The following is a 22,959-nucleotide window of genomic DNA, read 5'->3' as shown; positions in this document are numbered from 1 at the left end:
TGCGTTTGGTGTGTTACTAGGAGAAGGAGCCCTGTTCAGTCACTGGAGCACAGCTCTTCTTTCTACCTCTTTTATGAAGGCAGAACCTTGCATTTCATAAACTACTTTGCTCACTGTGAGCCCGCAGTGTGCCACGCAGTGTGTCAGGTGCGTGCGGGGAGCCTGAGAGAAAACAATGAAAAAGAAGGAGAAAGAGATGCTGGATTACATCCTCTGTTTCGCTGTTCTGGACAGTACGTGGTTCAATGTGGGTAAGTCGTTACTGAAAGTGCCCCATTGTAGTGACATTTGTCGTAAGATTAAGTCGACTGCACTGCGCTGGCCAAGTCTCCCTGCCCTTGAAAAGAAAGCGCGAAAGGTTAAGCTAAAGCCATCTAAAGTCATCTGTGTGTGTACTTATTAGTCATGGCAGCTGGTCTTTAGAGCAGACCTTTATCAGACTTGAAAAGTCCTCCAGTTAAAATACAAGCATCGCTACCAACGCGCATGAGGAATTAAACAAGGCAGCATTTTGGGGAAGGAGTGCAAATGTGTCGCTTGTGGGCGGGACCCCCGAACACTTGACTAGCTTGGAAATAAATGGGGCAATTGACAGAAATTGTCCTTTGACTGTGAAAAATACGTGTAATGTGGTACAAGGCTCTGTGTCAACTACAGCACACGTCCATATGCCTACGCGTGGCAAAGGTTCTCTGCAGGCCTCAAAGGCTCTTTTTTTACGAATATGCGGGGAAAAAACATGTATTCTTCTCAGTGTGCACTGAGGGTGAAGATGAGTCACGGTTTACCCCTCAAGTGTCCACACTGATTCCTGCAAAGGTTAAGCAGCCTCTGTTATAGACATCAGCACTGACGGGGGTAGATCAAGACTTGAGGTAGATACGGACGTTGGAGAGTAGTACCCAGAGATGGCCTATTGGAGCTTGCTTAGAGGGTATGAATATGGGAGTGCAACTAGGAGCTAATAATGACCATGGGAATCTTAACGAATCGTTTCATGCTCTCCTTTCAGCAAGCAAAGATTTGTTGAGGGCAATAACGGACATTGAATTGCCAGTTTTACAGGAACCAAATTACAAAATGACCTCAGGGGCAAAGGGGTTGGACGTTTTGGGTAGTGGGAAGAAGGGGATGGGCACTTGTTTGACTCCTCAACCATCTAAACATGTGACATCAGTGGCTGAATTCTGTGTTGGCTGAAAGGGTCTCCCACTCTTTCAGGTAAACCAAGGTTTGAATGGGAGGACCTCGGAATGGTTGGTTAGGTGTAAGAAACCTGATGGTATTCTCCCAGTAAAACCTTGAGAATCCCTTATTCAGCAGGCCAGGACACGGCATTGCGGTTGGATCCAGTTCTTGGGGGTGAACCAGTGAGGGAGTATCACCTGGGTAAGAAAACCCAGGGTTGAGCTCATGGGGGAATACCCCTGGTGAGACACGGTATGTTACCGGGCAGAAGAGGAGGATGGAGAGATCCCTGAGACCTTTGTGGTCTGTGCCACAGTCGGCCCACTTTCTCCTATAAAATCTCATGTATTAGAATCTATCAAACAACCCCCATCTGGAAAATCCCCTAAGAACATGAACATTACTAGAGTTGCAAACCACATCTCACAGAAACGCTGCCTTCCTGCTTTCTACCCAAAAACTCTCAACCACTCTTTTTCACACCCTTCTGATTATTCTTTTCCGAACACCCAGTCTACCCATACAAAACACTACCGGTCCCAGAATCCTGTGTTCATTTCACGAACCCCAACGATCCTGTCCCTCTCATTATCATTTTGCAAACTCCCCGTCAAATGTAACCAACAACTTCCATTCTCACAAACCCTACAAAACCTACCCTTTTGAGATTTCCACAAACCCCAATACGAGGATTTTTCCTCCATGTAACAACTCTTGCCCTGCCGACCCTGGAGGATACCCGGAAACTCCTTTTTCCGACACAAATATCTTTTCCCGACATAACACCAGGACCGTTTCCCTGACATGTCCCAATTCAAAGGGCAGGCCCAGTCAGGCAATTAACCTAGACCGCACACAGCTGATGGCCCTTCCTTTTCCCCACAGGGATAAAAGGTGGAGCCAGAGAGTGCAGTATGAGCAAGGCGAGTACAGCGGACAGCACGACATGATGGCTACCACGCGGCAATTCAAAAGAAGGAGAAAGGCGGCAGGAAGCGAGAGGGTGGCGAGGAGAGAAGTGACCTTGCCCTTTCGTCCCTGGCCCGCGGAACCTTCGTGGTAGAGAGCCTAAGACCACAAACAACAGCACAAGTGTCCTGAAGCAGATGTCAATGGTACACGGGGAAGCCTATGCCGATAAGCAGGAGCGAGGGAAGCTCCCACACCAGTGGTACCGGCCTTTCTCCAGAGAAGCCTATGACCAAGCGGTTCATCACAGCTGGTGAGTCGAGGGGAGAACCGATAAGAGCCAGGCTGTGTTGAGTGACAATCGCAAAGGGGCAAGTTTTTGAAGCAAAGCTGTTGAACTTTGAATGCACTGTAAAAAGTGTGAAAGGGAGACAAACAGAAGGGGGAAACCGTCACCACGTGGGTGCTAACTCAAGAGACTCTGCTCGAGACACATATGAGAGAAACTACAAGTACCAGAAGGCCGTAGAAGGGCCGGCAAAATAGGTCAAAGTGGTCATACAGAGGGTCAAGCAAAATCCCTGTACAATCGAATGACTTTGATGTACTGGTTCTGTGAAAGAAAGAGAAGTGAATCCCAAGGATATTGGACACATGTGAATGTGAAGTAAAGGGGGGGTCAGAGCCCGACCAAGGAAGATCCAGGGGTGAAGTCATCACCCAAGAAGATAAAAATGCAAGAGCGGTCTGAGCCCGACCAAGGGAGGTCCAGAGGTGAAGCCATCACCCAAGAACATAAAAATGGCCAAAGGGGTCCGAGCCCGACCGAGGGAGATCCAGGGGTGACGTAATTACCCGAGAAGATTAAAAGAAGAGTGGTCCGAGCCCGACCGAGAAAGATCCAGGAGTGAAGATATCACCCGAAGTTGTTTGATAAAGGAACTGTGGTAGATTGTGATAAACAATTGAGAAGGGTCCGGACACAGAAGAGGGCGACCCAGGGGTGAAGTCGACACCCTACATGAAACTGTGAAAAACAATTAAGAAGGGCAGCTCCCAAAAGAGGGGGGCCCAGGGGTGAACTTATCACCAAGTGAACATTGGAACACACTTTTATTTGGTTAAATGAACTTTTGTTTTGTTGTTTGAACACATCAGGTCCTCCAACGCAAGAGACTTTCAAGTGAAACAAAACTTGTCCATCGATGGCCCTGATAACTGAAAGCTCCAGGGTTAAAAGCTGAACTATTATCTTGTGCTAGAAAAGCCTGAGAGTGTACTGTGCTTCCTCCTCCCACCTTACCCAGTGTCCAAAACGTGAGGAAGGGAGACCCAAGCTACTGCATCCTGATATGTTATTTGAGAATGCTTCTTTCTTTTCTTGAGAACTATCCCACACCTCTTTTTTTTTATTAGTTGTGAGGTTTGGCAATATGTTTCTTAGTATAGGCCTTTTTTGTTTTGACACAATATTACTAGGACTGTCTTATTTTCATCTGATGTTTGACAACCAGCATACAGCATTTCATTGTTCAATAAACATCCTTGAACTGTGATCACTTGTATCCGTCTTACTTGTTGTCACCATGAGTTACTCACATAGAGAAACCCAGGAGGGCATTAGTTTACCTACTTTTGGGGGAATGACTCCAGTAGATGTGAAACCGGTGAAATTGGTTTGCTTTCCATTTTCCTCAATCACCGACCAGGGTTACAAAGAGTTTGTGTTTTCTAATAACACCCCCTCCCTGCCCCTGGTGTGTGGGGATGGGGTTGACTGGGGTCAAAGGAGATGGTATACGGCAAATGGGCCAAAGCATGGGGAAAAGGTTTCTCATCTGGGAGTGCAAGTGGGGAGTTGGGCGGAGGACACATAGTCTCCATCCCTCTAATAAAAAGAGGGTTGGGTGTGAGCCCTCATTGAAAGACAGGTATTTGAATGCTCTTATGATGAATTTGAATAATGTCTCAAGATCATTAGAGCTTGCATTGTTGATTCTATCAACAACCCAGGATAATGTTGGGGTGGAACAACAACAGCAAGGACAAGCCCTAAAAACGACGGAAACAAAACTAAACTTCATTTATAGGCGAAATGAGGGTACTAGCCAGAGGGTTTTGGGCAACTTAAATACTCCGATAAGGAAAGATGTTTAGGGAGTTGGAGTGTTGGAAGGTGCTGAACTTGCAGAAGTGGAGGTACCAAGTTCTGTGATTGAGGTCTCATAGATAGATATAGATAGGGTGCTGGAGGACGAGGAGTGGCGGAAAGGAAATGTCCCCCTGTCTCCTTTATCTCCTAGCATCATTTGTGTCACTGAGGAGCTTATGAATGAAAATCAGGAGATGAGTGACAATTAAATAGTAGTGGTGGCTGAGGCCAGTGTGGTGGATGAGGTTGTGAAGGAGACAGGTGGGGTAGTGGACTTTGAAATTGTTAATCAAAATAGGTAACAAAACAAAAATAGGAAGGCACTCAGGAAAAATTCTTCGAAAGGATCTAGGAAATTTGTGCGTAACCTGTCAACTAATCTGCCTCCGAAGTCACCTCTGCAAGAGCAACTGAATGTGGTTATTGGGTTGAGTAAAACAAGATTAATGGACCATAGACGAAGAGGGAGGGGAACGGATGAAGAAATTGAGAGAGAATGTGAGGCGCATTAGCACCTCTAAAATGTAGGAGAGAGGTCAATCGAACATATAGGAGGTGAGTGTATTAAAAGCACGCCCCTGGACGCTCACACCAGAGAGAATACAAACCACTAGGGAAGAAAGGCCCAAGTCGATCTTGTAAGGATAACAAGTTTTAATCTCACACAAAGATGAGAATAACAGTAAAGAACATTCTGCCGAAAAAAAAGGGTACAAGCAGAGGCTTAAGAGGAGACACATCATCATTATGATGAAATACATACAGTAAAAACCTGCGCATCTGGTTGGTGTGCGCCTATACAGGATCTGCCTGCTCCATAAGGGATGCCAGGTCAATGGTTCCAGCCCAGTCCGTCCGTCTTCCATCACGTGGGTGCTGCAGAGATCATCTTCTTCTCACCGACGAAGGTCAAAGAACAAATTAACTACACTCCTAACACAATGCTACTTAATCATTATTTAAAAAAAGGTAGCAGGCGCTCCTCTCCAGAAAGAACATGGCATGATAACCTGTTCTGAGATGAGATTTTGCAGCACACGCTTTTTGCTCACTGTACATTTCACAGATGGGAAATATCCATTTGCATATCAGTCTTTGACCCGCCCACATGGGCAGTCCAGCACTGAAATGCTATGGCAATTCCTCTCTGAACAAGAGTACCAACAGCAACCCTATAGACATGTTTCAGTCTTGTTGGGCCTCATCAGTGAGGTGAAGCTGTGCTTCTCTGAGCACAGTGAGAAGGGAGTCCACGTCTGGTTGCCCCCAGGTAACTCAGGGTGACCAACCCCAAGTTCCTTGCAAATATTTCAAAAAAGGTTGGTCAACTACTTCATCATTATACTGTGCACCTGACAGGCTTTAGGACTGGCAAAAAGGGGGTTCTGGGGCACGCTCACCTCTGCACACACATTTCACTTACTCCCCTTCATGCCATCCGGCTCCAAGGTCTCCACACTCATTTTGAACTATAATTTATCCCTCCCAGCACCTCTCAAGACAATTCATATGATGTGCAGTGTCCGTTCCCTTTGAACATTCAAGATGTGTTACTTTAGGGTTGGTGGTCGAAGGTCACCTGGTGCCATGGAATTCTAGGCTCTTGGGGCTTAGTCAGATATATGGGCTATAACTCTTGGTCACCTGGGGATGGGCCAGGTCATGCTTTGGCCAGTATGAGATAACATGCATTCCAGGCGCCAGTCTCTGATCACGGCCTTGAAGGGCACATTCCTCACGAGTAGAAAAATATCTTTACAACACTGTTGGAACAATGAATGTGCTTTATGGCGGTTGGGGGTGTGGGTTGGCCTCATGGGGGCTGGGACATGGCTGGAGATTTCCCTCGCCTTGCGATTAGCGCCTAGTGCATGAAATGCTACATTCGCTGTGCAGGCCTTGTCTCCTAACGATAGATACTAAAATCTACGAAAAATGCACTAACATCTACACAAATTGGCAGTCTTGCTCGTGTCCTCGGCTACACTATGTGGGCTGATTATAATGGGGTGGGGTCCTACCACTGTCCCCCCAGCTGCCTGGCCCATCATAGTGGTTCGAATGCCACTTGCCTTACTCTAAAGCGCTTAAGGGGGTGGGATGGGGTCTCCCCTTCCCAACAGTATTGAGACTGAGTGTAACAGGAGGGGGCGGGGGTGGGTTGAATGAAAATCAGTTGCACCACAGATGTGTCCAGGGGGGAAATGAGCAGGCAATTCATAGGGACTCTATTTCCGTTTGAAGGAACAACCAGGGTAATCAATCTAGTCAGATGGCTGGTGCCCTAAAGGTTTATGTATTCAAGACCCTAGAGGAAAAGAGTAAGGTTGCATGGGAGTGTCGGGAGAGGGGAGATTGAGTGAAATGACGGAATCCCTGGGGACTTTTAGCTAATTTTACAGAAGTTGTTGTTAGACCGAGATAGCGTCATTCTAAATAAAGCATCAGTTATGCGCATTCTAAGAAGAGGGTCTACTCTGTTAAATCTGTCATCACGAGATATAGAATGAGTTGAATTTTGGAATGATTACAATCTGGACAAAATCATACTGCATTTTAAATCTAACATGGTCGGTAATCAGGTCTTGGCAACTGCCCATGAAATTAGGTACTGGGATTATAAACTTGAGTCAACTAAGGGAGGGTGATCTAAAGAAGTCTGCTCCACAGAAAGTAACGCAAGTAGTGTGACTGAAAAAGCCAGGTGGCATAGCACAGTTATTATACATTCAGTGCTTTCAGGGTGACAACATGAAAATACAAGTAACAGTGGATTCTACAGATGATATAGGGCCTGGTGAAGAGGATAATTGGAATTGGTTGGGGGCGACTCTGATTATGAGGCCTGCCCACTAGAAACAACTGTTGTGCTGTTATTTTTATCCTGGCGAAGCAGGTGAGTGCACAAGACAGAAGACCCTCCTGGGCCATGTTTGAACGCATCTTGCATTTTTGTGTGAGCCCCCAGCCCCGTTCGGCGCCCTCAACGCACCCAATCCCATCCCTGCTTCCTTTTCCCTGTTCCTAGCTCCTCTCGCCTCCCAGCCCGCCCCCTTCCCTGATTGACTCAATCGATGGCCTTAACTGATCTTCCCAGGGCAGCCCTCTGCCCATGCAGCCCCTGTGGCGAAGGTCCCCAAGGCAAAGGGCAGCTCCTACAAAGGCGGCGCCAGGTTGTGTCTGCAGGTGTCAGCAGGGCAATCTAGTGGCCAGCCGTCAACCTGCAGCAACTACCAAGGTAAGTATGGCCTGTGGCCTAAGTGTGGAGTAGAGCTATCACTTTACTCCAAAGCCCTGTTACTGTACAGCCTTGCGCCGAACACTTAGAAATAGTTAATATTGCATCGACATAGTACTGTGAATTATCTGCCTGCGTCTAACACTTAGAACTCGGTCTTGTTACATTGTCTCACACCTAGAATGTCCCCTTTGAAATAATACTGTGAATGATTTGCCTGCGTCGCACCTTGATAATTGCTGGTATTACATTGATTCACAATGTAATGATGAATTGTTAGCATTACATTGATTCACAATGTAATGATGAATTGTTAGCATTACATTGATTCACACCTAGAAAGTGCCACACTGGGATAATACTGCAAATGATTACCCACACACTGAAAGTTTTAATGGTACACTGACTCACACCCAGAAAGTCCCACTTTGACATAGTACTACGAATACTAGCGTACATCGCCCTCTTAGTGAACTCTGAATAGAGTACCACCCGCGGCGTCTGAGATAGTACAGGATTGTACTTATAGTAGCCTTTGTACCTCTAATCGAGTGTCCAAAGTCTAGTGGCTGCTATTACAATGTAGGTAACCTCCCCCCAGGATGAAGATCCCACATCAACAAAGACCACCTCACCGACCCCTCCTACTCCCGGCCTCTCAGCACCATACCCTCTCCCTATAACTCATCCCCCGGTGCATAACCCGCATTATTGCACCCAACTTCACGAATCACTCCTATACCCCACATCCTGCCACAACCCATGACCCTCATCCCCGAACATTCCTCCACCCGGACCCTGTCTGCACAACCCCGTACCATCTCTCCACCTCTAACTCTAAGATCAGAGGAGCACTTTGGCGCGGCGAACACTTGTCTCCTCAGACGCCCATCACCCACCCCTCAACCCACCAGAACACATCATCCTCCATCCCCCCTCTAACATTGAGAACAACTGCACTCTCCTCATCCATACACCCCACGCAATAGCAAACTCACAAGCCAGAGGAGCTCTCTGGCACTCCAAACTTCACAAGTCCCACTCAACCAACCCCAGCTTCTCTCTAGCATCTATTGAGAACCCCTCACTCCCCATCCACACACCCTGCCCAATATCAAACTCACAAGCTAGGGGAGCTCACTGGCACTCCAAACATCACAAGTCCCACTCCACTATCACACCATCATTTTGCCTACAGAGGAAATCCACCCCCTCTCATTCTACCTCCCATGCTGCTCTCCCCCCACACCCCACCCCACTACCACCCCATTGTTGTGCCCACCAAGGAACTCCCTACCCTTTCAACCTAACTCCCCTGCCGCCCCTCCCTCCCCCTCATTCCCTACTCTACCCCCGCCCACAGACCTTCCCTTCATAACTCTTCCCTTCTCTGAAAGTACCTAATCTCGCCCTATCTAGAACAGTTGCTTCATCCTCTCCCCGCCCCCTCCCAAACCCCCTACCCTCTCTCACACTCTTATGTCATCAAAATCCACAAAAAAACTGAAAGAAGGACTGGCCCTCTCCCTCAACCCTCCACACTTCACACTTCACCACTTCTTCATCGGTCCAACCTCCCAGCCTTTCCCAACCCTACCTTCAGACTCTCCCGTCCCTCCTCTCGCAGTCTCCACCCCCTTGCTCTTGACTTCAGACTCGAACCAGAATCAACCCACCGTAAATGCCTCACCCCAAGTGCTCCACTCACCACCCTTCCAATTCCTCCTGATCCTCCCCACCTCGTCCCTCACACACCTACCACCACCTGCCTACTCTTCCCAGCGCCGATGTAAACCTCTCACCCATCACCCAAATTGCACAGGCATTCAGTCCCCCCTCGAAACCCCCTCTGCCAGTCTCAACCACCCAGAATGACCCTACCTCATCGGGCACCCATGTCCACCGAACACTCCCTGTGATGAGCATCACAAACTCCACCTCCCCTCATGGAGTCACATGCATCCTTTTTAATGCCCACTCCGTAACAAGAAACAGACACAGCACCTATGACCTCCTATCCTCTGACAATCCTGACCTCACTTTTATCACCGAAACATGGTTCTCTGACGATTTTGCGCCAGTCACACACAAGGCCTTCCCCCTTGCTACTCGCTAATCGCTCACAATAGACACTCCAGAGGTGGCGAAGTGGCAATCCCTACAAACCCCATTTCTCCGTCCCACTCGTCGAACACCAGACATGCAACGCTTCCTGTGAATCCCTTCTGGTAAATTTATCACTACCATCGACACTTACCCACAGCTTCCTACTCATCTACAGACCACCTGGATATGACCGACATTTCGCCAATAATCTCTGCAACTCAATTGCTACCATTCTGGTAAAACACCCATCCCTGGGAGATTTCAATATCTGGTTTGATATGCCCAACGCCCTCAGTGTCATGATTACAGGCCTGAGGGTCTCCTTCAAACCCTTACCCCCTTTAGGGACAAGTGGAGGTAGATGGGGAGATCAGGTAGGGGCCTAGTGGGTAAGAGCCTGGCATTCAAGACACTCACAGCAATCTCTTTGAATAGACACCCCTATCTCTCAAAGCCACAGCATACTAGTTCCCTGGTTGTTGCATCACTTCCTGCCACTCCAATATGGACACTGAAGAACTTCCTGGCATCCAGGAAGTTGCAAGGCATTCAAGTGTTTGGGCGTGGCTACTGGCTATAAAAACCACACCCAAAGAGCAGCTTGTGCTTCGTGTGCTTCCTGTAAGCTCGAGAGCACATTGCTTACCGCTGCCGCCTGGTTCTCAGTCTTCAGCCTTCCGATTTGTTTCATCCGATGACCGGAGTCAGCACTGCAACGAGAAGAAAGAGAGAAAGAAACCAGTCAGCTTAACGTGAGTTACGCGCACCTGTAAATCGCTGCGCCATGCACTCGGAAGCAGAACATTCCATACTCACCTCGAACATTGCTGGCATCAGGAACCGCTGTTCTTCAGCCAGCGCACCTACAGCCCGCCTTCGGTATCCTGCAAAGAAGGAGAAAGACATTAGTCGCTGCAGCAGAAACCTCTGATCTTCACGTGCGGCTACGACCCGCCTTGGGAAACCTGCAAAGACAGAGAAAAGACATTAGCATCTTGCGCCATCTCCGTTGCCACAGTAGCTACATGCCAGTGCTGTGAACTGACACATAGCGCCGCGGCAGAACGGAAACACCAGAATTGCTCAGTGAGGTAAATGGGCAGTTACGAACATTGAGACTTTCACTTACCTGGACTTACCTGCAAACGTGCTTGAACTGGGTAATACAAACTCTTGGAGCTAAGGTAGTGCATTAAGCAGCAGTGTCCAGGAAATAGCGCCCCTGCAAAAGCAGGATGGAGAGCGCACCACATTAAACATACAGGTGAGGCACGCACCAGGGCACGTAGACATCCTAGGTGGGTTGGGGAGGAGAAGGAGGGTAGTAATCCCTTTGAGTTCAACCCTAAAATATTCACTCTTTTGGCAGGCCAGACTTCCACCATCAGAAAGGAGGTGTAGAACAGGAGAAGCACCGGGGGACTCCATTGCTCCTGCAGAGACCCAGATAAGCGTGACACCCATGACCCATCCTCTTGTTGACAGTCTCGATGCACTCAACCTCTCCCAACATACAACTGGTCCAACTCACTCAGGTAGGCACACCATGGATGCGATTTTCCGGTCCTATGACCTGGTTTCTATACCCAGTCCGAAGCCACTTATCTGGATAGACCACTTTGCCATCCCTTTCTCAATCCACACACCAGCCCCTCCTCCTACAGCTCCCCCTGCCCCACATCGGTCCACAAATGCTGAAAAAAAGTCAAGGTATTCTCCGATTTAGCTGTAGCCGTGCTACTCCATAGGATGATAGCTCAGGAGCAACATGCTCGCTTTAGAAGCAAGACGACACAGAGCACCACAGGTTCGATCCCTGGGTCCGCGTTTAGAAACCACTGGATATTAAGCGCGTTATAAATAACAAATCATATCATCCCCCTGCAACGCTGTCCTGTGGTAGACCCTTAACCATCGAATCTTTCGACTCCTGGCTTGTAGAATCACAAATTCTGCCCACCCACTCGTGTCCCACAACCACACGCAAAGGACCGTCCCCCAAATGGTTCACACCCCACTTGAGGACACTCAAAAAACAAAATAACTCTCTTGAACGCAAATGGTGAGCATCTAAAACCAACCTCAGCAGATCCATGTTCACCTCCACCACTGTGATTACAAATCTGAGATCCGTAAGGCCAAAAAAGCCTATTACAATAAACAAATTCTGAACTGTGGCAGCAACAGCAGCAGCAGCAAAGAACTCCACAAGCTCATCTCCGAATTCCTGAAACCCATCTTGCACCTTTGAACAAACCACTCCCACACAATCACTCTGCAACTCTCTCTCCCTATATCTCTGCAACATCGCACTTGACAACACGGCAACCCTTCACTCCAAATTGTCCTCACTGAAACCCTACCCTACACCGACCCTTCCTGATCCCATTGCCCTGACGGCCTTCGAATCTTTAAAACCCATCTCCAGAGACGAGTTCCTTCACCTACTAACAGCCAGCAGACTCTCGGATTACCCCTCGACCCCTCCCCTGCCTCTGTTCTGAAAGATATTTTCTTTACCTGCGCAGGAGAACATGCAAGAGCCATACTAAACAACTCCCTCACCTCTCGCCTCTTCCCAGAAGCCTTTAAAACAGCACACGTCAAGCCACTTCTAAAAAAGGCATCTCTCGACCCACTTCAATCCAAGAATTACAGACCGATCTCCAACACCAGATTTCTAGCGAAACTCATTGACCCGACTGCATACTCCCAGCTCAACTGCTTTGTAGAATTGAACAATCTCCTTGACCCCCTCGCAATCGGGCTTCAGACCTCGACATGGAACAAACTGCTCTGATCTCGATCTGGGATGATCTCAAGGTCATGGCAGACTTTGTGGGATGTGCAGCGCTGATACTCCTCGATCTGTCTGCAGCCTTTGACACCGTCAACCATTCAATCCTCTTTGACCGCCTCCATTCCCCAGGAATGTGGGGCTCGGCACTCAAATGGATTGCCTCCTTACTCAGAAACAGGAAACAAACCGTCTTCCTCCCCCCTTTTGTCTCAACTGCTCGCCTCATCAACACTAGAGTACCTCAAGGTGCATGCCTCTCTGCTCTCTTCTTCAACCTCTATATGACCATTCTACCAGGAACCATCCGTGAGTGAAACCTCTCCTGTTACAACTACGCCGACAATACCCGAATTATCCTAAGAATCCCCAAGACTAGCACCAACCCACGTCCTGACTTTGAAGCTTGTCTCCTTGATATTGACTGATGGATGACCTCCTTTTGAACCCTCATAAAACCGAAATCATGGTGTGCTAAAATACCACCCTTCTCCCACAACTGCTCCCATGGCCCCCTCTCTCGGCCCACCACCCCATCCCTCCGATATAGTCAAAAACCTCAGCATCCCTATGGACTCAGGCCTTACCCTCTCTGGTCAGATAATGTTTCAAATGCTGTCACTGTCACCTCAAACTTCAAAGACGCATTTTTCCTTACCTCTCGTACCCGAACATACTCGCCGCTGTTATGTCTATTGTTATGTCAAGACTGGACTATCCCAACTCCTTATACCTGGGAGCACCGGCAAACCAACTCAACAAAGGTGTCCAGACATTTGGTCGACCTAAAACTGGTCGAATGACATTTGGTCGACGCAATTTGGTAGAAAACCAAATGGTCGAATTTTTTTTTTAATTATATATTTATTTTTTGGGTTTTCGTTTTTTACAAAAATGGGTTTTTAGAATAAAAAGGGGTTGGGGGGACTCCCCCCCCCCCCCAAAAAAAGGGGTGAAAATAAAAAAATAAAAAGAATTCGACCATTTGGTTTTCGACCAAATTGGTTCGACCATTTGTCTGGTCGACCAATTTTTTTCGACCAAATGTCTGGTAACCCTCAACAAACTACAAAGAGCCCAAAACGCTGCCGCCAAACTCCTCTTCTCCCTGGGACACAGAGACCACATCTCTCCCGCTCTTCGAACCCTCCACTGGCTCCCAGTCGGATGAAGGGCCACCTTCAAGACCTTATGCATTATCCACCAAGCAGTGCACCAGACCGGCCCAACGTACCAACAAAAGAAGATAAAACCCCACCTCCCATCACGCACCCTAAGATCAAGCACTGCCCTCTTTCTAGCGATTCCAACCTCTGCTTCTGCTAGGATCGGAGGATCCGCTTTTTCAACCTTGGCCCGACTCTGTGGAACTCACTCCCCCCACATATTCGACACACCCAAGACTACATGGCCCTCCGCAAAGTTCTAAAAACCTGGCTCTTTCCATAATGTCGATTATCACCATCTAAGACTGCTGAGATCTTGCAACCTGATGACAAATGTTCTGAAAAATCCCAAACCATTAACGCCACTGAATGCAGCTATTAAATTACGAATAAGTTTACTCTGAACACGGCAATCTCAAACGCAGACTTGAATTCCAGAAATGCGAGCTTGTTAGATCAAATCCTCCTCCCATACACTCATCTCGCATATCGCTACGCTCACTCTTCTCTACACCAACACACAAATAGAACGCAGCTATACCCCTCGATCAATTCGGTCTAGCTGCTCACATACGAACAATATTTCATGAATACCTCAACACTCTGATAAAACGCAGCTATACCCCTTGAATTGGGGGGCGTGGCTTGAGCAGCTATGAAGTAGGATGTGCATCCTGTGAAGCTCCATACGATCCGTTGGATGATCCGAGAATAACTACCTTAAAAACGAACTATTAAGTCCAAGACCAGCAGCATATGTGTGGAACCAGGTGCTCCGTGCATCGTGCAGAGATTGAGTTAATCGCGAGCTGCACTCAAGAGGAATCGTTTCACGAAGCCGGTTGCTACGGATACAATGTTTCTTAAAATGGCCGGCGGACAAAGTAATTGAAACTGGAGCGCCTGGGCAGCAGTGGGAAACTGGTAACCGCTGTGCAGTGAAGAAAGAGGCAGGCGGGGGCACAGCGGGACCGCTGCTCGAGGGGCCGTGGGTTCGCGCGGTGCTGAGTTGGCCCGTGATATAGACCACAACAAAGGCGGGCCGCCCCGGAGGACAAGAGCCCAGAAACAGACGGCTCCAATAGGAGGTTGGGCGCGCAGGGCGGCGTGCACCGGGAGCCTGATTTATACGCTGTGTGTGCCGACATCGGACTCGGGGCACGAGACAGTTCAAAGTGAGGAGTGCGCCCTGACAATAAGAAGCGGCGGGCTTTCTGCGCGGTGTCGTTGGGCCGGTGGGGGCATGTAACGAAGCATAAGATCGCCTGCCCGGCGCTGCCTAACGAACACGGATTGCTGCACCAGATGGTCACTGGCGCATGGCGGTTGCGAGTGGAGCGCGTTAATGGCCCATGAGGTTGGAAAGGGTCATTTTGCAGTAAGGCCCATAGGCACATACAGGGCCGTTCTGTAAACTGGCTTTGCTGTGGAACGGTTGGGCTCCTAACAATAACATTCGCTACTTAAGGGGGGAGCAGCTAACATAAGGAAGTGTCATTGGATGTAGCTGCCCCCCGAGATGACAGGGGTCTAACGGAGGATTTTGCCAAGCAGTAGCACGATGTGGTAGACAAGCTCAAATTAAAGATAAATAAATAAATTAAAATTAAAAAAAAAAAAAAAGGCAAACACAGTCAACGACGTGCAGTCTACCTGAGGCCTGTCAGCATGGTGGCCATATAAACGAAAAGTGTGGTCTCCTGGACAAGGTGAGACATTCAATACGTGGGAGTGCACAACCCATTAAAATTAAAAAAAAAAAAAAAGGCAAACACAGTCAACGACGTGCAGTCTACCTGAGGCCTGTCAGCATGGTGGCCATATAAACGAAAAGTGTGGTCTCCTGGACAAGGTGAGACATTCAATACGTGGGAGTGCACAACCCATTTTGAATACTGGTTTTTCCACGGTAAATGCCCCATGACTAAGAGGATACAGTGACGCTGAATTGATACAAGGGAATACGACTGCCACGCTTGAGTTCTGCCAATCGGGGCTCAGGACGTAGGCCTCAGAATGGCGGCGCGAGGGGTGGCAAGTAAAAACAAGAACAAGCAGGCCACAATGGATATCTTTGCCAAACCACAGCAGTCCCCTGCGGCCATAACACCCAAAAGCTCGACAGCAGCAGCAGATAGTGCGGCAGTAACTGAAAATCATCATATATTGGCGGCCATCACGGAACTAAAAGACTCATGGGGGATAACAATGTCAGACCTACGCACTTCCTTGGAGGCCAAAATAGACGCTGCGGGCATAGAGGTCACCCTGCTGAGACAAGATGTCAGGGGACTGGCAGAACGGACGAGCACCCTGGAAAGTGCGGTGAGGACCAACACCAAATCCAGCTCCGGCAACGCAAAGGAGATCCACGTGCTCAAACAACAGGTAGCCAACCTGGAATCTCGTGCCGAGGAGGCGGAAGGGAGAGCGAGAAGGAACAATATCCGCGTGGTGGGCTTGCCAGAGGGAGAAGAAGGACGGGACCCGACAGATTACGTTGAGAACTTACTCTTACAAGGGATAGGAGCTGAAAATCTCGGGCAAGGATTCGCAGTGGAGCGCGGGCATAGAGCCCTCATGAGGAAACCGCGAACAGGGGCCCCTCCCTGCACCATAATCGCCAAAATATTGAACTATAAAGATCGCGAGAAGATTCTGGAGTTCTTCCGAAAAGGTGGAACAATTGAGAGGGCTTCAAGCACCATCACAGCGTATCCGGATTACACTATGCTGGACCAGTGACAACGGTACTGCTACGTGGCTATCAAAAGGAGGCTACGTGCAGCTGGAATAAAATATATGCTGCTGTACCCAGCGAAATTGAAGGTGGTGCACAAGAGTAAAATGTATTTCTTTGATACTCCGGAAGAAGCAACGACTTGGCTGGATTTGCAGGGCTGCCCGGAAGGAGATGTGGAGGAGGCTGGAGAGGAACACGATAAGTGTCTGGTAAACTGTGTGCACGATGTCAAGGTGTAAAATGAGCACCCTGGTGGGGGCCTAGACTAATATGGAGTTTAATGGATGTGGCAAAATGATACTGACATTTTGATAGGATGTTGCCGACTGTAACGAACTTGATGGACTGGAATATAGTAGCGCGTAAATATACGCAAGTGGTGTTGTTATGGGTAGTCAATCTGTAGTGTAATTGGAGCGACAGGGTAAAGTACCCTACCCCCTCTTTATAGTTGTAGCAGTAGAAGGTTAGCCACTAGAGTGACCTTGCCCTCCGGAGCTTCGAGTAAAGGCGAGAGCCAGAAAGGGCTAGATGCGGGGGAGCCTGAGATCCAGGGATGGAGCTGGGCAACAGTTGGGGGGTGTGATGTTGGGGAAGGGTGGGGAGGAAGGGCAAGTTTGAGGTGGTTTTGGTCATGGGGAGTTTAAAATGGGAGACAAGCCTATATAGATTGGATTGGAATTTAAAGCTAGACTGCGCCTGTGGGAGGTGGAACAGATCTTGCAGAAGCCATGGGTGACCTTAAAATAGTTACATGGAACGTACGTGGGCTTAACAGCTACCTAAAGCGAAATAAAGTTATGATGTACCTGGGTAGGCACAAAATAGAAATAGCATTACTGCAAGAAACCCATCTTACACGGGATAAAATGGACAAGATTGCTGCGAAATGGAAGGGAGTGCTGGTGGGATAAGCGTACTCTGATTATGCGAGGGGAGTCCTTATTTGGGTGGCGCCACACGTCCCTTTCCAGCGATTGCAAGTGGTGGCTGAGGCAGATGGGAGGATGGTTGTGCTGAGAGAATAGTGGAGTTAATAGTGGAGAATAGGGAGATAAGCATAGTTAATACGTACGCCCCAAACCAGAACACAGCGGCGTACATGAGAGCATTGTGTATTAATTTGAGCGCATGCGTAGGTAGCATGGTGATCTGGGGAGGGGACTTTAATTGTGTATTGAACCCTAGGGTAGACAGATCGGATGGGAAGATGGATAGACCGACCCCTGCAGCCAAGGCTTTACAGGTATCTCTGAGTGAGTTTGGCATGGAAGACGCATGGAGAATGATGCACCCCCATGAGCGGCAGTATTCCCATTATTCGGCCCCACAGCAGCTATCCACGAGGCTGGATTATGTCTTCGTATTGCCCGAAATAGTAGCGGAGATTACAAGAATAGAGTACAAAGCCAGGGTCCTTTCGGACCACTCGCCCCTGGTTCTTGAATGGCAGTACCGCCCCCTGAGAGCTAGGATCCCGACATGGCGCCTACGAGCGGAAGCGCTGAGAGACCCCCTGTTCAGAGAGGACCTGAGGGAGGAGATTGTGAATTACTTTGAAACCAACACTGGTAGTGTGGACTCGGCAGGAACATTGTGGGAGGCTTTTAAGGTTGTTATGAGGGGGGTGGCTATAGCTAAATCTAAAGGGTTACAAGGTGGGATTTTGGCCGACCTGCAGAGGGCGGAGGAAGAACTTGAGGAGGCTCTGAGGGGTGGCGAAGATGTGGCAGCGAACCTGGATTTGACACTCAGGCTACAGCAAAAATGTGCAGAATGTTGGGATAGATTGTGCAACCTTAACTATAAAAAATACATAGAGAGACAGCATGCGGGAGGCGATAAACCGGGGAGGCTTCTGGCGTGGGTATATAAAAGAGAGACCCCTAGAGTTATGATCAGGACTATAGAGAGAGAAGATGGTAGTGTCGAAGACACCCAAGAGAGAGTTAACCAGGCGTTTGTGGATTATTAGAAGGTATTATATGGTGACGAAGGGGGAAGTAGCAGCGTGGAGATGGGTGAAACGCTCGAGGATATAGGGTTGCCCAGGATAAGTGATGAAGAGAGAGAGGAACTAGATGCCCCTATTACCTTAGAAGAATTAGGCGAGGTGGTGAGGCACTGCCCACTAGCAGAGCCCCGGGAGCAGATGGACTCCCAAGCGAGTTTTATAGGGCATACATGGAGGAAGTCCTCCCCCCACTGTTAGAGATGTTTAATGAAGCGTTTGAGATGGGAAGCTTGCCGGAGTCGCTCAGAGGGGCTATCATAATACTTCTCCCCAAACCTAATAAACCTGGGCGCAGCTGCGGCTCCTATAGACCTCTATCGATGCTGAATCAAGACAGCAAGATATTGACTGCGGTTTTAGCTAATAGACTGAAGAGGGTTATTGGTAAACTAATACACCCGGACCAAACGGGCTATGTCCCAAATAGGAATATCACCAATAACCATAGACGACTCCAAAGGATTATCGAGTGTAGCAGTGAGGAAGATGACAAAATGGCAATTGTGTCTTTGGACGCAATTAAGGCCTTTGATTCAGTCAAATGGCCATGGCTGCAAACCACTGGCTAGAGTGAAGACAGGATCAGTGATATTGAGTAGGTGGCAGCTCAGTAGGGATACCAGACAAGGATGCCCGTGGTCTCCGATGCTCTACATACTGGCCCTGGAACCCTTGGCAATATACCTGAGGCAACAATATGATATTATAGGCATTGAGGTGAGAGGAGAACGGCACCTGATATCCCTGTATGCAGATGATATGCTACTGTACTTGCGATTTCCTGCGGAAAATCTCCAGTACATCTTAGAAGTGATGGAGAGATACGCTGTGTTGTCTGGAATAGCAGTGAACCCCCAGAAGTCTAGCATATTCCCACTAGGTGGGTATATGGGGATACCATCGGAGAGATTACCCGTATTGCAAGTGCCGTGGGCGGTTAGCACATTTCGCTACCTGGGGATAAATATTTACCATACTGTTGAAGAGGATCATAAATGCAATACAGAAGTAGCCATTAAAAGTATTGAGAAATGCATGAAATTTTGGGCGAGACTACCCCTGGCAATGATGGGACGGGGGGCAATGCTCAAGGTGGTGGTCCTGCCAAGGCTTTTACACTATTTTGGGAACATACCGTTCTTGATTCCCCGGAAGTTCTTCATGAAGCTGAACAGTATGTGTAGGGACTTTTTGTGGCATGGCACGCGAAACAGAGTGGCGTTATGGAAGCTACAGAACTTTTATGACAAAGGAGGGATAAAATTGCCCAACTATGAAGTGTATTACGTGGCGAGCCAGCTACAGTATGTAGCCAATTGGCTTTCCGACGAGGACACCTCGGAACTTAGGCTGTTTGGACGTGATTGTGCACCATTTTATTTGAAAGAGATAATGTGGGTACCCAGGGCTGAAATGTTAGGGCGCCCCAAGATGATGGTACTGGGGTGGAATATGTGGCGTAGGGCATGCCAGATGATGGGGAACCCGACCCCATGCTCTTCGCAGATACCATTGGTCGCGCTAACGGGGACAGATGTGCAGCTACGTAGGATACTTAGGAACCATTGGGAACCGGCTGGGATAGTAACAATGGGAGACATCTGGCGTGAGGGCTCTAGCATTACTTTTGAGACGCTGCGAGAAGATACTGGGTTGCACGAGGGCCAGTACATTACATATCATAGAATGGTACAGCGTATCAAGAGGACATGGCCCGAAACTATGTTGGAAGGGGAAGCAGATGCCACCATAGATATGAAATATAATATTGCAGAGGGTGGCCACAAGATTTCTAGAATATACGAAATGCTAATGCATAAAGTGGGAAAGGAGGTCACGCAGTTGAGATTAGACTGGGAAACGGAAGTCGGCGCCCCGATGGAGGATGGGATGTGGGAACGGGTGCAGAGATATCATAAGAAGGTGTCCAGAAATGCTAGACTAAAACAGATTCAACTGTATATCACGCATAGGGCATATATGACGCCTTGGAGGATAGCGCAATTTGCAAATGCTGGACGGCAGGCATGCCCTAAGTGCGATGAAGAAAACGCAGGCTTGGTGCACATGTTTTGGTCATGCCCGGTCATAGAACGCTTCTGGAGGGAGGTCAAAGTGAGACTTGAAAAAAAGGGGGTCAAGTTGGTGGTGGATATGGTGTGGGCCTGCTTGCTGGGTGAGTTCTCTAGGTCACAGAAGCTCAAACAGATGGGTAAATTGAGGGATCTGGCTTACGTGCTTGCAAAAAGAAGAATTGCCACGGGATGGAAGATGTGCCACATGCCAAATGTGGAGGTGTGGTGGAGAGATTTGCAAAAATGGGCTGAAGCAGAAACCATGGCATGGCAAGAGGCGAGTAGCAGGGTTGGGGAGGAAGAGACAGTCCCTAATGGCTTGGAAATTATTGATAGCTGAGCTGTTTGGGTCGGTAGATGACCTGGCGGATCTCACAGATGAAGAGACTATATCGCAGGCTGCGGTTACAGAACATTTCAATCAATAGACTCGTACAGGGGGTGGGGGTTGGGAAGCAGGCACTAGAAGCTGTGAAGTATAACGAAACTGATGTAATATGTACTGCTTGTTTGGTTTGTAATGTTTGGTTGTGTTTTAAATTAATAAAAATGTTTTTTTTAAAAAAAAAAAATACCCCTTGAATTTGGCCTACCTGCACACATAAGCATCCTACACAGGCCTAACACAGCCAGAACCCAGTCCTGGTGACCATCGCCCAGACAACACAATTCTACTGATATTAAATACTACCACACCCAATGCTAGGATGCAGCTACCATCATGCAATCGCTTCAGCTGCACACATAATCGGTGCACTCAAGCACCCTATGTCACCTTACTCTCTCAACTGACATGGACTACGGTCCCCGAGTGCGTTCAATCTACCAGCGCTTTGAGGTCATACCAATGATATATAGAGCACTATATAAATGCCAAATAACATAACAACAAAATAACATATAACTACATGATGGGCACTAGTTCAAGTGAAGAGAGAGAAGTTTGTTTGTTCTCATGTTTATTCCAGAATCATAGTATAAAAGTGTTAGAGGGCGACTAGTTTTGCCTTCAAGAAACATGGCTTAGGACTGCGCCCCAGTTGGACGGCTATACTATGCACTTGTTGGCAGCTCATAGGGCTGAGTCAAGACGCCCTTCAGCTGAGTTATTGGTAGAGGTTTCCAGTGTAATTTGCAGTAAATTATAAGTATTTGAACAAACAAATTTGTTTATTCAAGCCACAGAACTCCACTGGAACCAATCTTTATATCCAGATAAAAATGTTTCACTGTTGTTAAATTTATATTGGAACCCATTGAAGAACACTCAAGATGCCTTCTTAGAATCAATTAAGGACATCTTGCTTAGCTGGCAATTTTGTGGTTTGGGCCATTCAATAATAGTTTGTGGTGATCTTAACTCTAGATGTATAATGGGGTTAATTGATTTTTAAAAAACTACGCCCGTTGATAAAGCTGCAGTGGACAGAGGGAACAAAAATAGACATCACTTATGGAGATGCTTATTGAACAGAAAGATAAAGGGGGATGAGTCTGCACATTATACGTGGTCAAGGGGGCAGCCAAATGTATCCTAGAGTAGCTTTCTGAAGAGTTATTTATGGAAGCTCAAGAGATGAGGATTGAAAAAGTAACTTTGAGCAATCACTTCCCCTTAAGAGTAAGTTGGGGTTTGAAAGTAAGAAACTTGGTTCAGAAGAGATACTGGCCCTCATTATACAGATGGCGGTCCAGAAATAAGGGTGCCGGAAGCAACGTACCAGCACCCTTTCTAGACCGCCATACTACAACAATGCTCTTAGGGGCACGGATCCCCCAGCAGGCATGACCTACTGGGTTTTCAGGCCCCTACTGGCATGGGTGTCACTGAAGCACCAGCACTGTTAGCAACGGTGCCAGTGCTTCAGTGACCCCATTTCATAGAGTGCTATGGGACTCCATGGAAATGGGAATTTACTGTTACTGCCGCCGCTTGTGAGAATCAGGCAGCGGTAAGGGTGTTACAGGGTTGCTTGTAACACGCAGCTTACCGGCAACCCCGCAATGAACCCCACTGTGTGCAGTTGGAGGTAAACTCCGGGGCGAACAAGGTTGTATGGAATGAGCGCAACATACGCTCATTTAATTTAATATTCTTGTCGACTTACCAAAGGTGTGCAGTAGGAGGTAAACCACACTATGGGGATTATCAATCAATGTTGAACGACATCTATGAGAAACTCCCCAGGGGTTTTAAGTCTGGAGTTATAGACAGCCATGTTTATGACAAGGAAACAAGGCAAAAGAAAAGGTAGTTAAGTAGGACGTTAAGATCTTTCAAACCTGAAAAAGGGTTGTTGAGAAGTTGTGCTAAGAAAGGATATAAAAACTAGCTAGTCCATCATAAGCACCTTTTACTCTTGCAGACACCCGAAATGTGCTCCTAATACTGGGTGGGAAAAACCTGAGGGCTTTTTGGAATATTGTAAAATCTAATGAAAGTGTGCAGTCTAGTCGACAAATCAACCCGATAGCAGAAGAGTGTTGGTTAGACCACTTTAGGTCGATTTACTCATTATAGAACGAGAATCCTTTTGTGTTGGAAAAGACTGGCAACAAGGTGCATGGGCT

At 48.0% G+C, this 22,959-nt stretch overlaps 1 protein-coding gene across 2 annotated transcripts in view; it reads right to left on the bottom strand.

The window, feature by feature from the left end:
• DNAAF8 (dynein axonemal assembly factor 8) overlaps nucleotides 1–22,959 on the bottom strand; it is a 1,512,143-nt gene that overhangs the window by 887,569 nt on the left and 601,615 nt on the right. The gene's annotated exons all lie outside the window — the stretch shown is intronic.

This window comes from Ambystoma mexicanum, chromosome 2q (genome assembly GCF_040938575.1).
Source record: "Ambystoma mexicanum isolate Mex_15411 chromosome 2q, UKY_AmexF1_1, whole genome shotgun sequence".
In the NCBI taxonomy this organism is placed as follows: Eukaryota; Metazoa; Chordata; class Amphibia; order Caudata; family Ambystomatidae; genus Ambystoma; species Ambystoma mexicanum.
The sequence above is the reverse complement of the archived record's forward strand: the minus strand, read 5'-3'. Positions and strand labels throughout refer to the sequence as shown.